Genomic DNA, 16001 nt, shown 5'->3' on the forward strand with positions numbered 1-16001 from the left:
CAGAAATATACAATGTTTACACATATATAAATACAGAGTATACAAAAGGGATAAATAGAATAAATAGGAATAAGGATACAAGGAACGGCACATTTCAAGTATTGTGAGTCTATTGCACCGTTGGATATTAACAAAAACTATTGCACAGTGAAAAGGCACTACAGCTTACTTGTTCCCCCTCCTCTGTCCCCGTTTCCCCTCCAGCGAGGAGTTAAACAGTTTGATGGCGTGTGGGACAAAGGACTTGACTTTGGGAGAAGCAACCTGTCACTGAACAGACTCCTCTGGTTGTTTATGGCCATGTGCAGATGATGCAGAGGCTGCCCAGCATGGTCCATAATGTCCATATTGCACCTTAATTTGTTTTAATATAAGTGCGTGGAATGAGTCTTCAGTTGAATGTTTTTAATAGGCAAAAATACTTAAATAAGTAAACGGCAAGTAGTAGAATTTTGTGTCTTTTTTTTCTATTTTGCTGATCCGAAAATTGATCCGATCCGTGACTTTAAAACCGTGATCCGATCCGAACCGTGAGATTTTTGATCCGTTGCACCCCTAGTACTGATTAAACTGAATACCAACATTTTAGTGCATTTTTATTATAAGAATGTGAACATTGGTGAAGAGACGCACTCTGATCTCCAGGTCAGGTAAAGGCTAAAACATGCATGAAACACAGTGAATTCACCGCCCAGAGTCACACTGTCAGCAGAGCTGTGCATGGCGCCAGGGCATCCTTAAAACAGCAGCAGTGCTGAAAAAGGTCGAAGGTGCACGGGGAGGCCGCCATGAAGGAGAGATCAGACGAGTTTAAATCAGACGTGTTTTCACGGTTCTGCACGTTCAGCCACCTGTTTCAGGTGACAAAACATTGACAGTCATCACTCACAAAATGGTAAATGGTAAATGGCCTGTATTTGTATAGCACTTTTCTAGTCCCTAAGGACCCCAAAGCGCTTTACACAACCAGTCATCCACCCATTCACACACTGGTGATGGCAAGCTACATTGTAGCCACAGCCACCCTGGGGCGCACTGACAGCACAAATCACAAAAGAAAGAAAATGCAGGAGTTTGGATATTTCACGATTAAAATAATGAAGCAGAATAAGAGGTGCAGCTCGGCGTTAGATCTCTTTATCTTGAGGAATCTCGTCGGTGGGACAGACATGAATCGGGTTTGGTGTTAGAGACCTGGATCTTCAGAGATCAACCCACAGATGTCTTCAACATGGTGAAAGAAGCAGCACTGTTGCTGGACCCGTCCATCGAGCGCAGAGTGGAGGACATATAGAAGTCAGAGGTGACTCTGGAGAAGCGGCGTGGGGCCTTTCCAAGACACCACAGGTCCCTGAAGATCCTCCTGAAGTGGTTCCTGAAGTTCACCCCCACGAAGACGTACAGCATCGGGTTCAGGCAGCAGTGCATGTAAGCAATGGTCTGCGACACTGTCAGGGCCACCTGCAGCATGTCCGCAGATGGCCCTGACAGGAGCGCTCCTGAAACATGTTGACCGTGTCGTACAGCAGCAGTATGTTGTAGGGCAGGTGGCAGATGATGAAAACGGCCACAACCACCAGCATCACCCACACCGCTCTGTGGTGCTGGAGAGTTTTGGCCTTCAGCAGGGTGATGATGATGCCACTGAAGCAGAAGATCATGATGAAGAGTGGCAGGAAGAAACCCACGCTGATCTGGGTGATGGGGAGGGCCACCTTCACCGCCGTGGGTATGTCTGGGTCTTCAAACTTGATCTCACAGACGTACTCAGAAGTCCAGCTCTGGATCTCGGTTTGGTTATCATTGCCCAGCATGATGCCACTGAGGTGTGACGGCTCGTACCACTCGTAGAAGTAGAAGGTGGGGACGGACACGAGTATGGCGAAGATCCAGACGATGGCGCAGATGATGGAGCTGTACGACAGCCAGCGCCTGTGCCGAGCCTGGGCAATGGCGATGTAGCGGTCAGTGCTGATGCAGGCGAGCAGCAGCATGCCGCTGTACAGGTTCACGCTGTAGGAGCCGTGCAGCAGCTTGCAGGCCACCTGCCCCATCGGCCACGACCACAGCTCGTTGTAGACGATGAACGGCAGCGCCAGCACGAACAGCAGGTCGGCTACGGCCACGTTGATCAGGTAGATGTCAGTCATGCACTTGATCCTCTTGTAGAAGGCGTAGGTGACAATGACCAGGCTGTTCCCCACGAGGCCCAGGATGCAGAAGATGGAGTGTATGATCACCTTCACCACATTCTGGTTGTTGTGAAAAACACAAAATCCATCATAATCTAGGTAGTCACTGACATTATAGTAATATTCATAGTAGGACATCTCCATGCTGTATGATTGGTTGAACATCTCCATGGTGTATGACTGGTTGAGTATGAAATCCTCTGCTGAGTAGATCACTATAAAGGAAGCAGAGAGTAAACATCAAACTACAGCAAAGGTGTCTGATGGACTCACAGTGAACAAAGACGATGGCAAGAGGAAGACCTGAGGACACACGATGAAGAAGCCGTGCAGATGCTATCGTGTCTTCGGTTGGCACATTAATGAGCTCTGACAGTGCTGTTTATTTAAATAAGACAGCATTAACACTTTGAGCCTAGCTCCAGTTAACACTGAATATAAATTCTAAAGCTGAATATGTTACCCCCACTCCCCCCACCTCTACCATTAACAAATGGTTCAGCCCATAGCGTGGACCGGCTTTATTTCTTGTTGTCAGTAGCAACCGATGCCTATTATTGTTCCAGAGCACTTTTTGAACAGCACCGTGGATTTCACACAGCTGCTTGGTTGTTACACTGTGGAAATGGACTGAAGGTGAGTGTTATTAACACTCTGTGTGCTGCACTTCCACATCACATGACTGATTTAAGCTGACATAGCAACAAGCTGCAGCCGCGCTGAGTCTCTATTTCAGCTTGTGTTGAAAGTTCAGACTTCCTTTTTTTAAATTTTAATGACAGGTGACTAAATCCAGAGTTAGGATAAAACATATAAAAGCTATGCTTTTTTCTGAATACTATCGTCACACAAACAGTAAAGAAAGAAAAAAGCCACCTCCTTCCTACTGGCGAAAAAAAAAAGGCAACACGTGAGATTTAGTAGTTTAGGACGAAGTTTGGGGAGTGATGGCAGCGAGCGAGCGAGAGAGAGAGAGAGAGAGAGAGAGAGAGAGAGTTTTGTGATGTTTAGCATAGAGTGTGTAGTTAATGTGTTGTGTGGTGGTTGTTGTGTGTTGTGTGTCAGTGAGGGCACTAATGAGTGTGACAAAGGCTGCAGTGTAAACAGTCTCCAGGTGGAAACAGCAGCAGTGATACTCCTCCTGCTGTCAGGCCTGCAGGTTTGTCCCTGTGCTGTTCTCCTCTGTCTTGTGGCCACAAACTGTTTTTTTTTCACTCACACAAATAATTTGTGCAGCATCTTATTGTGACACCTGATTGTTCTCTTATTGTAGTTTCAGGAGTTTTAAATGTTTGTACAAAAACCTGTGGGATGCATTGACTTTTAGACAAATAGTTGTATATAACTTTATTGTTGTGTGCGACGCGTTTTTAAAATCTGACTGTTTATATTTGCATTTCAACTTTAGTAAAATTATTCACTAAACATGTTTGTGGTTCTTACAGTAAAGCGAATATAACTACAACTAGGATTTGATGTTTTTGTGTGATTTCAGATCAGTTGTGTTACTTCAGTATGTCAGTGAAAAACTCCGTGTAAATTCAGACACGTGAGGTTGAGCTGAAGAGAATGATACCAAACAAACGAGGCAAAAAAAGAAGTAAGGGTGAAACACAAAGTAGTGAAAAGTGTGCGGTTATGTCGTGCTCTCCCCAGAGGGTGAACCCAACAAATCATGAAAAATGAGCTTTTTGTTCATGACGTGCAGATTTCTGACATTTTGTGTAAATTTAAGCAACAATTTGATTTTTTCTAACAAGATGTGAAACTTGAGTTAGACTTGTGTTTGTAAATGAACCGCCCCATGTTGTGTAGCTTTATTGGGCTACATATTTATTTATTATACAGGCTATACAGTACATAGCATCCAAACTCACATGTAACTGAGGTGTTTCATTATGTGGCTAAAGAAAATAATTCAGTTATACAAACGTGTGCAGACTTACTGCACGTGAATCATTGTAACCATATGTAACACATGTGTTTAAAAAAGGCTTTGATTTGACCCCCCATTTGATTTCCATGCCCCCCTAAGAAACTTCCTCTAGATCCGCCCCTGCTTCATAATAATTAAATAAAATCCATGTTCTTCATCTGCATCTCTGCAAACACTTAGCTCGGGTGTTCGGGTGCAGGGTCACCTGATCCAGCCCTAACTAAGGCCAAAACACGTCTAAAATAACAGGGGGAGACTCTGAGCACAAATCCAGACCCAACATTCCTGAGAAACACAAACACGCAAAAGTGAAAGCAGCTCACTTCATTCTGACTTTCAGGTTCAGGAAGGAGGCGACCTGTACGGATACAACCTGCAAATAGAACACCTGTTTACACCTGTGTGATGTAATGACCTGCAGTGTGAGGGAACGAAGGTCTTACCAGCAACGCAGGAGAGGGAGGCAGTTCTGCAAACTCCACCAAAGTAAAAGTGAAGCAGCTCAGAGGCAGAGACTCACTGTCACGGCGTGCTGTGTGCAGGAAAGACGAAGGACCCAAAATGCAGAACAGAGAGTTAACTTGGGACGCAGCTTTATTGTGAGGGAAACTCCTCATTACAACAAACGTGACAAAAACAAACCAAAACGTCTCAGACTTTTTATCTGATTTAGTGCTCAGCTCGAATAAAATATTTATTGTGGGTGATTTTAACATCCATGAAAATGATCAGACAGCAGAGGGTTTTCAGGAAACACTGTTAAATGTTCAGTTTCTATGCCATATGTTAAAACAAGATCTAGAGTGTGATTAAAGTGGTGGGTGGGTTCTTTTACATTTTGACAGAAGCCAATTGAGTCTAATAACAGATTAAATGTCGATCTTACGTGCTGTACAATAATGTTTAATATTTAGTATTTACTGTCATATTCCCATAGATCATCGTGATGATGTTGTTTATTATATTACTCTCGTTTTCTTCTGCTTGCTTTCTTCTTTCTTTCTCAACAGGTGATCCAGGTGATCGATATATGTATTTTTTGTCTGCTTATTCTGTTGGTTTTTGGGTTTTTGCCCTTTTTCCCCGTCCCTCTTCCCCGCTGTTTTTCTTTCTCCCCTTTCCTTCCCCCAGTCAAATCTGTCCCGTATTCAGCAAGTGAAAATAAAATAAACAATAAAAGGTGAATCAAATAGACCATTACGGCAAGGTTTCTCATTGTTCAGCTAATGTTTAAGATGTCGTATTTCCTAATGCTTGTAACGTAGCAAAGTATCCGTGCAAAGAATTTCTTTTTCATACATGCACACGGCCCCGACTCAACTCCTTGTACGTGTAAAATAATATAACCCTGAGTAAAAAAGCACTGCACACATATTCAGAACTCGGTCCTATTTATCGTCCCAAAGTATTTTATTAAATCAATGTCACGCCCTCTTAAACTGAGGTTAAGTGAGGGAAAGAGTTTTAGTTTTTTTTTCATTCTTAGAGGTACTTTTAGGGAAACGGGAAACGGCCTTGTTCTACGCACACCGTAGGTCAAGAAGAAATGTTTATGTTCATCCTGAGAGGGAGGGTGGAGCTTGGAGGAGGCAACTTTAAATCGGGACCTGACAAGACTGGCGTTGCTCTGTGCATTTTATGTGTGTGTGTGTAGTCGGTGTACTCAGGTGCAAATGGTAAAAATGGTAAATGGCCTGTATTTGTATAGCGCTTTTACTTAGTCCCCAAAGCGCTTTACACGTTCAGTCATCCACACATTCACACACTGGTGATGGCAAGCTACATTGTACAGCGTACTCAGGTGCCCAAGATGGAAAACAATGTATTCTGACAAAATCCAGATGAAGAGTTGTTTGTTGACAGTATAGATAGTTTGTTTTTAAGCCTCTTACTCCTCACCAAGTCCCCGGTGACGGTCTCACTGGTCAGATGCCAGTTAGTTAAGCAACCAATCATCTTTTGGAGTTTAAATTGTGCTAACTCACTTTGTTCAACACAGCCCAGAGTAACATTAAAAAACTAATTTTGCTGGACGCAAGAACAACTCGAGCATCTTTTTCGGGAGCCAAACTGGGGCTTACAAGTTTTGCCGTGCCCCTGGGGCCAGTACGAGGCTGTGCGGCCGATCCCAGCGTGGAAGCTGAGGGTCCAGCCAGCCGCACAGAGCGTTTCTGGTGTGGCTCATGCAAAAGAGAATTGCAACAATACAGCGCGTTTCTCTGCTCCCTTTCACACGGTAAAACCTTACTGTTTTATAGAGGCAAATCTTTATTAATTACCGTAGATCATTAATAGGGAACAAAAAAAGAGGAAAGAAGGATAAAATGTCACTTCAGCAATGCTGCTGGGAGACACAAGTGCTGACACGTGCTTATAACAAAAGGCTTAAAAGACAAAAAAACTCTAAAATCAGTTACGGCTGTAAGACCTGGTAAGATTTTGAGTTTTTGCAGTGTAGGGGAAAAAAACAGTTTGTATTTATGGTGTAAACCAGACTTTCAGTCTGCATCTTCACTTTTTTTTTTTTTGCTGTTTTTCACTCCTAGTCTGATAAAAAGCAACAACCCACAGACATCCACTAACCACAAACACAGAACCCACCAACTGTAACTATTAGCTGCTTTTTTCCCTAAACAGTCAGAGAAATGCAATCCACTCGCGCCATCGTGAGTGCTGAAGGAGATGTGCTCCATAGTCACACTTAAACTCATATTTCCTTAACTTACATCCTATGTTCTATTTAAATCCGGCTTCCCTTTATAGTTTGATGGGAAATTGGTTAAACCATTGCTTAACTTACCGTATTTTCCGCACTATAAGGCGGACAGGATATAAGGCACATTAAGACAAACAAAACAGTCAGATAACTCGACCTTTACTAAGCGCATTCACAGTAACTCTTGACATTGTTAAGCTGTAACACATTAAATACTGAACAATACACTTACTTTTTCAGTTCATTCAACAAAGCCATCAAATTCTTCCCCTTCAGTGTCTGAGTTAAACAGCTGGGCATCAAGCATGCCCGGATCCCTCTGATCATTATCCGAATCGGTCTCGTTGCTGTTACTTAGCTGTTCAGTGATTATTCCAGCCTTCGTAAAAGCTCGGACAACACTTGAGACTCGCTGAGAGTCGTTCAGCGTTGCCTCCCTGTCTTGGTGAACGTTTGTTTACCTTCTGTCATCCAATGCTCCTACGCAGCTCGTATTTTAACTTTGAACGACCTGTTGACACCAATATCTAGCGGGTGGAGTTCTTTGGTTAATCCAACCGGAATGACAGCAAGCTCCGAATTAGTTTGCTTCACTTGGGTTTTGACAGCATCGGTGAGATGGACGCGCATGGAGTCATAGATCAAAAGAGACGGAGATTTGTGGAAAAACCCATCCGGTCTCTTGATATAAACTTCCCTCAGCCACTCGCTCATCTTCTCCTCGTCCATCCAGCCCTTTGAGTTAGCCTTGACGATGACGCAGGCCGGAAACTTTTCTTTTTTACATGTTTTAATGTTTTGTATCTATTTAATCTGAACAAGCCCCTAAAAAAAGTCAGTGATCACTGTCGGTCTCTCTCGGTTTGTATCACCACTGTTCATTTTAAAGCTCAGTTTTTCAACCCTCACGATGTAACTACAGCCCAGCCCATGCAGCAGTATATTAATGACTAACCTGGTATTGTGGATGGATTATCTCAGTTGTTCTCCTGACTGAAGTTTGGTCCGTTTACAGCATCCTGCCATGCGATTGCATTTGTCCCTAACCATCAGGAACCCTCACGTTAACTTTTATCGAGTGGAAAAAAGTTAGCGTTCATCCTCCAGCTTCACTGTGTTTATGCTATGCTAACATAGCTGTGTCGCTAGCGATCACGTAGCACATCATTATATACCAGCTAGCCCAACTTCAGTAACCCTACAAACGTCACTGCTGTTTAGTTTTCTGTCTTCATTTATGTTGGAAGTGATAGCAGAGCTGTACGTTTGAATGTTTCAGAAATCTCTCAGTCAGAACATGCTATATCATGTTTAGGTGGAAGCTAGCGAGCTAACTTCCTGCTAACTTCTAACTCTGTTAAATGTAATAAATTCTGTTTTCATGGATGCCTGGATGTTAAACTTAATTGTTGCACCTGGTAAAGCAGCAACGCTGATCATTTTATTAAAGATGAAAGAATTTAGACAGTTTTTAACTCTCAGTGATGCCACAGTGATCGTTTGACTTTGGACCCGGACACGACTGATGATGTCAGACTTAAAGAGCGGATATAGTAGACATAAGAAAATAATGTGCTGTGGTTCGTGTTTTTTTTAGCCACGATTCTTGGGCTCGTATTCCTCATGCTTACGTGGTTTTCTTTTATCCAAAAACAGGTTAGTTTAGCTATCGTGTAACTGAGGCCTTGACCTTTTTACCGAGGAGTTGGTTCCTAATGCTGGCTGGTCCAAATATTACGATAGCTCAAATGCCGAGTCTCCATATGGAAACAAAAGGATATTTTCCATGTTATATCTTAAATGTGTATAAATGGGATCTGTTGATCTCCAATAAAAGTAATAAACAATAAATATAAATCTGGTTTTTTTTAACGTTGTAGACTCATTTACCCGCTCCAGTGAAAGCAAAAAACAAAACAAAAAACAAGAATGATAATGGCTTTAAAGAGATTATGAACAAAATACAATACATTTTATTTTTTGGTACATAAACAGCATTTAACTTTTACCATTTTTCCCACTCTGATTTCCTGCAGGACCCACACGGACATCAGTTCAGACTGAAATCCAGTTCAGACGGCACACACAACATTAACTGTGTTCAACCTTGCACGGTGCTGGAGGCCTTTCAATAAATATAAGAAGATGGTTAAGGCAGGAGATTACTATTCTGTCTTTTACGTCGGTACAAAGGGAGTACTAAATGCCAAAAAAGAGATACTTTTTTTAAAAAATGACTCTTTAAAACAGTTCAAGTATCTGTGTTTACGGAGAGACAGGAATAACTGCGGCGGAGGCTCTGAAAAGAGACGGTCGCTTCACCGATGACCTGGGCTACTTTAGCTGGTTAACATCAATGACGAACGTAACACTGAGTGCACAGACATAACTGATCATCTGGATAATAAGAAAATCCAGATATGTTTTCCACAGGGAGCAGATACAGAAATAAACGATGTAGCCATCCCAGGGCAACAGAAACAGCAGAAACCTCCACACACATCAAATAATGCAAAGCGCAGCGGTGGAATGACATCGGTCTTAGATGTAGCACAGCAGAATGGATTCTGTCTAAAAACGGCAATCAAAGAAACGGGCAGCAGTATTGACCGTAAGGAGGTTTACGATCTACTTTGTCAGCAGTTTCCGCGTCTGAAACGATGGATGGAGAGTAGATTTCCTAAAAATTCTTTTCAGGAAGCAGTGAAATACAGGAAGGAGAACTTTGGAAAGAGCCGGCAGTCTTTTACTGAAATTCGCAGTGTTATGTTGCTGCTCGAACTGAGCGAGTCAGTTTGTCTCATAATGGGTTCCTTCATAAAGCAAGGCACGGGCTTTGCCCTATTTAACAACTTTGTCTTGACGAATGCCCACTTATTCGACTACTGGGTTAAATCAAACTCACCTAACTGGCGTGAATTTGTAAACGTTCCTGTCATCTTTAACTTTGAAGACCAAGAATCAGACACGAACAACATTAACGCTAAGGTGTTTGTCAGCAATGATAAGTTCGATTATGTCATACTTAAGCTAGAAACAGAGAAAGTGCCACCAGGGCTCCTTAAGAGATTTGGACCTGTACCTTCAGATGGTGAGGCCTGTGTCGTCGGACACCCAGGAGGAGGAGTGAAAAAAATGAATCCTACATGCGTCATTGAGAAAGAGAGACAAGAGAATGTCGTTAATGAAAATTTAGAAGACTACAAGGAATTTTGCAGTCTTTGTGAAGTCAATCAGCAGATCAAAATGACCCGTATGAAAATATCTACGTCACCTACAACACTCTCATGTACCACGGCTTTTCTAGCTCCCCGGTTTTCGATACCGATGGAGTGTTTGGTCTGCACAGTGGATGGTTTTTCAATGGGTTTCCAAAGCTTAATGAGAGTGTGATTGAGCACGCCTTTCCTCTGCTCACTATAATTGAAAACTTTGTGGATAATCTGAAGAAAGATGGGTATGGGGAGGTGTTGGAAAGAGTTGAGGAGGCAAAGGGAAATCCTCACCTAGAAAACATTATAGCGTCTGTTGTGGGGTCAAAGCAAGGCGCACCTGACGCGTTGTTGCAGGAAGTTCAGGGTACAGCAGATTCTGAGGAGCCAATGGAGATCAGCGATGCACCAGAGTCTCCGGTCAAAGCACAAACGGCTGTATAGAGACAGAATGATCGCAGTAGTTTGTTTGCCTGCCTGAAAATCTGCCTTCAGTTTTGTACAGACAAGTGTTGAACTCTTATTTTTAATTTCTGTTTAGTATGCAGTTTACCTGATTGAGTTTAGTTTTCACTCGTTATCATCATTATTATTACGACAAAGGCGGTGAGTATGGAGATCCCACGTCTTGATAACCACTTTCACTGTTGGTTGATAAATGTAACCATTTTTGGCAAAAACTGAGGACAATTTCTGCTTCATTTTTTATTTTATTGTAGTTTTGTATGTACAGCTCTTTTATTTTAAAAGTGCATTTAGATTAATTTTACTTTTTTATAATAACCTTAATACAGACTCAATTCATTTCACATGTTCATTCAAAACATGTTAGTGGAGCTTTCAGTCCTTCAAACATAAAAGTCTTAAATAGCTGATTAATGTCTTGTTTCCGTGACAAAAGCATGAAACTTTTTCTTTCTTCCATCTAGAATCATAATAAATGAAAACAGCAGCCTGACATTTCAATCTGTTTTTATGCCCTCTGTTTAAAAATGAAGCTCAGCAAACACTCACACAGCACTCATATTAAAATCTGACATTTCATTTTTAAAAGCATTTTTAAAGTAGAAGAAGACAGATGTTGTCTCTGACTTTAAGCTCAGCTAAAGTCTGACCCTGATGAAGGCCACAGGCTGAAATGTGTGGGTTCCTCCAAGTGTTCCTGGAGCTCTAACCTGTTCAGATTGCAGGTTCTTCATCGTCTTTCAACAGACTGTGCTCAGGTCAGATTATGAGCTGATGCATTTTGCTGCAATAAGCTCACATTTAGAGATTTGCCACATTAAACACTGAAGTTTGTTCATTTCTCACATTTTGCTGTGTTGAGCACATTGAACAGTGTTCCTGTTACAGTTCTTGCTACTATTAAGTCAGTTTAGTCTGGCACAGCAGGAAATCCTAAAAGCTAACAGGCTGCCCACGCTAACTCAGTGTGTTGTGTTGACAGGTGATGAATGTAAACACAACACATAATGTGTTAAATAAATGAGCAGTTACGAGGAGATTTATTAAAGAAAAAACCATCCGAGAAATGTCTACAGTGTTAGTAGCAGTTTGGTACATGCTGAGCAGAAAGAAAGCACTGGTGACCTCAGCAGTGTAAAAGCAACTGGACGTCCACGGAAGACAACAGCGGTGGATGATCGCAGAATCATTTCCATGGTGAAGACAAACTGACAACAACAGCCGACCAAGTGAACAAAGCTCTCCAGGAGGAGGAAGGCACATCGATATATCCAAGTCTACCACAAAGAGAAGACTGTAAATACAGAGGGTTCCCTGCAAGGTGTAACCCACTCACAAGAATAGAAAGGCTAGATTGGACATTACTAAAATAAACAGCTAAAAAAGCCAGCGCTGTTCTGGAAAAACTTTCTTTGGACACATGAAACCAAGATCAATAAAAAATTATGGAGCAGACGTGGAACAGCTCACGATCCAGAGCACGCCACACAATCTGTACAACACAGCAGAGGCAGTGTGGTGCTGTGGGCGTGCACGGCTGCCAGTGGCACCGGGACACTAGTGTTTATTGATGATGTGACACAGGACAGAAGCAGCTGAATGAATCTGAGGTGTTCAGAGACAAACTGTGTACTCACGTCCTGCTAAATGCAGCCAAACTGGGACTCGTTTCATAAAACAGATGGACAATGACTCAGAACATCCACCAAAGCACCTCAGGAGTTTATTAAAGAGAAGAAGTGGAATATTCTTCAATGTCCAAGTCTGTCACCTGATCCTAACCCAGCTCAGCATTTCACTCTGAACTTTGGACAGAAAGGCCACAAACAAACATCAGCTGAAGGTCGTTGCAGTAAAGGCGTGGCAGAGCATTAAAAAGCAGGAAACTAGCATTCAGCAAAGTGTTTGGAATAAAGTCATAGAAACGATCATTTTATTTTCAGTTATTTAATTTGTCCAAATTCTTTAGAGCTTCTAAAACAAAGGGATTGTGCTAACAGTACTTTAGTTTCTCGCATTTTTATGTAATCTTTTTGTCCAACCCATTGAATCAAAGCTGCAAGTCTGCATTTCATTGTGGTAATGTACAGAGCCAACATTAGAAAATAAGTCTCTGTACAAATATTTATGGACCTGACTGTATATAAAAACCTACAAGCCTACGAGCGTCACAGAAAACGATGCTGCCTCAGGTTCCTTCAAAGTTTTCTTCCACTTTACCGCAGCTTCTGCTAACGGCTGCTTCTGAAGCCGACATGACAGATGTCATCATATCTGAGCCCAGACTGGTTTTTATGTTTCCAGGCAAGAAACATTTTTAACCTTTGCTACAAAACAAAGACAAACCACAGCCGAAGCTTTGTTTTGGATGTAAATCACATTTCTTTTCATTTGACATCACACCTCTTTGCTATTCTTTGAAAAGGTTCAGATTGCGTCCAACTGTCGCATTTCTTACTCTGTCCAGACTCCGCTGCACTTCTTACATCCTCAGATTTGTTCCTTTCCTTCCTTGAGTTCACAGACGTGCTTTGACAGCTCGATTCTCGGACTCTCAGATGTTTGACGAGTGCAGCGTCAGACTCATTACGTTTTCTCTTCCCTCAGAGTGACGCTGGCTGATGAATCTCAGTGGCTGATCCACAAAGGTCAAGGCTACAGCATCTCCTCTGAGACGGTGGTGACCAGCGCTTGGCACATGAGCTCAGACTGGAAGGTAAGTCAGAGTTTGAACTGAAGCCTCGAGCCAGAGAACACAAAGTTATACAGATATTTCCTCTGTGGAGTAAAATGTGTGTCAGTGAGTGATGAGCAGTATGGAGGCAGGATAAAGTAACAGAGTGTGTGTTCCCTGCAGCCCGTGTTTCACCTGAGCAGACAGTTTAACGGGAGGAAGAAAGTTGCCGACTTTGTGAAACATGGAGGAGAAACAACGCCCTCTTCAACTGTCACGTAGCTGCTATTACAATGATGCTTCAGTAAACTGAACCTGATTTCTTCACCGCTGAGCTCATGATACAGGTGAAAGCTCCCAGACAGCGTCACAGGTGGATGTTGTTGTTCCAGCGTTCTCCACAGTCCGTTTCAATGAATCTGCATTTTGATTCTGTTAAATAAGTTCAGACGAGCCCATTAGGATAAACTCCTTAGAGCAGGTCCCAGCATACGTCACAGTCACTGCGTAACAACAGATCAGTGTCATGATGAATAAAACATTAATGCTAAACAACTTGGACTCTCTGAGAGTGTGAATGTGACGTCATTAACTCTCTTTTCATTTTGCGTTCAGTACTTTAGTATTTTGACTCTATTGTCTCTGCACTGTATTCGTGTTCACAGTGTGTTGGCTTTGAATCATTTATACTGTAAATCCAAATGAGCTTGTGAATGTCTGAGTCACGAGTGCAAACAACATTTCAAATCAAACACTTCTTGTGTGTCGGTGTGAGTGTGGCAGTAAAGTTTCACCCTGAGATGTTTTGAAGCTTGTTCAGTTCTTCGTTGTTTAAAAGTGAAGTTCTGCAAACTCTCACACGGAGCTCGGATTCATCTGCAGTCACGTCACGAACGCCAACATTTCAGCGACGCTGACGTCTGCCTGAAGAGCAAACTGATTGTTGTGCAGACTGCCGTGAAACGCCCGCAGCAGAGGATGGGAATTGGCAGGGATCCCTCTGAACAGGACATCCCATAATGAGTGAGGTCAGGCGGCGACTCTGTGAAAGAAGCCATGGTCGTGTGGTGTGACGGCCTCGGTTGGTCAGCAGCGACACAGAAAGCCTCTGACGTCACACGTCTGAGGAATCTCTGCTCATGCAAACGCAGACACACGCCGAGGATGCATCCTTACATCCTTACAGTGTGCAGACGCAGGAGTCCTGCACATCAGACTCTACAGAGCTGCTCGTCTCTGACTCCAGTGAAACGTCTCAGCACGCTGTCTACATACACATAATTATATGTTCATTCATTTTTGCCTGCAGGAAAGATCAGACGACTGTCAAGAATGTAAAACAGTTTGCTCTGGTCCTGTGAGCACAGCTGATGCTGCTTGTTGAACCTCCACGTGGAACAAATGTCGACTTTTCAAATTCAGAAAACCTTTGAATTTTCTTTTCTTTACAGGCGTTAAAGGAGACATTTTCCTTATTTCTTTCATATAAATATTAAAAATGTTTCATTCTATGATAAAAACACTGAGGCAGCAAAATAAATAAAATTCCCATAAGCCAAACACTTCGAGCTGCTCTGAGTGTTTTTCCTACTGTCACAGATTTCCTGACACACAGTCATCTTCTACAGCACAGGTGTCCAACTCCAGGCCTCGAGGGCCGGCGTCCTGCAGGTTTCAGATGTGTCCTCGATCCAACACAGCTGATTTAAATGGATAAATTACCTTCTCAACAGGCGTTTATCAATATGCGTACTTGTGCGTACTTGCGTTCTCGTGTACTCGTGATACGTCATCAGTCGGAGACCAAGTACTGTTCCAATTCGAAGTACGCATCACGCCGAGAACGCGAAAAAGTCCCGGATGTGTTCTCGATCCGCCCGTTTTATCGAGCATGCATCGGTGTGGACTTGGGACAGCTATATATCCCAGAATGCATTTCGTCCAAAACTCAACAGCGGACTCCCGGCACATCGCCTCCCCCCCCCCCCCGCTCGCGGTCTTCTCACTACTCAGGTTAAAGAAACCCCAGCAGCTGTCTATAGTATTGAGTGTCCACTAGAATAGAAATAAAAGCGTTCTAACATCTCACCTGCTTGTTTTTATTAAGGTATGTACACGTATGTACATGTACACTATTTTTATTAATAGAGGTTTCACTACTGAGGTTAAAAATGATATATAAGTCACTTAGATCACTTCTAAATGTTAATGTTTGGTTTATTTCAGTGTTTTATTTGTTCCTGAGTAAACCGGTTTGGCTGTGATTACAGTTAAGCTTCATAACATGTTACTCACAGTTAAATTAAGAGGGGACGGCAGTAAAAACTCCGGACCTGTGACATCATCACGTACGCAGGTGTTCCAATTGTACATATCGCGAGTCCGTGCTCGCGTTCTCGGCGGGTACGTACTCACCGAGAACGCGAGTACGTACTCGCGTACTTGGGCATTGATAAACGGCCAACATGTCTTGAAGTTCTCCAGAGGCCTGGTAATGAACTAATCATTTGATTCAGGTGTGTGGACCCAGGGTGAGATCTAAAACCTGCAGGACACCGGCCCTCCAGGCCTGGAGTTGGACACCCCTGTTCTACAGGCACTGAGCACCCACAAAGCACATGTAGCCCCTCAGCAGGCTTCCACAAGCTGCCCAATCAAAAGAAAGCATGCAGGGGAAGGGAGGGGCCTGAAGAGAGGTGTCAGACAGATGAACTGATGAGCTAATCTAAGAAAAGCAAGGAAAAAGATCTGGAGTCTAAGAGTGGAGCTGCAAATAACAGGAAGGAAACCGACGACTGCGTTCTGT

The 16001-nt window shown here is 42.9% G+C and overlaps 1 pseudogene; it reads right to left on the minus strand.

The window, feature by feature from the left end:
- Positions 1-600: 600 nt before the first annotated feature.
- Positions 601-4772, minus strand: LOC116330539 (annotated as a pseudogene).
- Between the last annotated feature and the right edge of the window lie 11229 nt (positions 4773-16001).

Source organism: Oreochromis aureus, linkage group 11 (genome assembly GCF_013358895.1).
Source record: "Oreochromis aureus strain Israel breed Guangdong linkage group 11, ZZ_aureus, whole genome shotgun sequence".
NCBI lineage: Eukaryota > Metazoa > Chordata > Actinopteri > Cichliformes > Cichlidae > Oreochromis > Oreochromis aureus.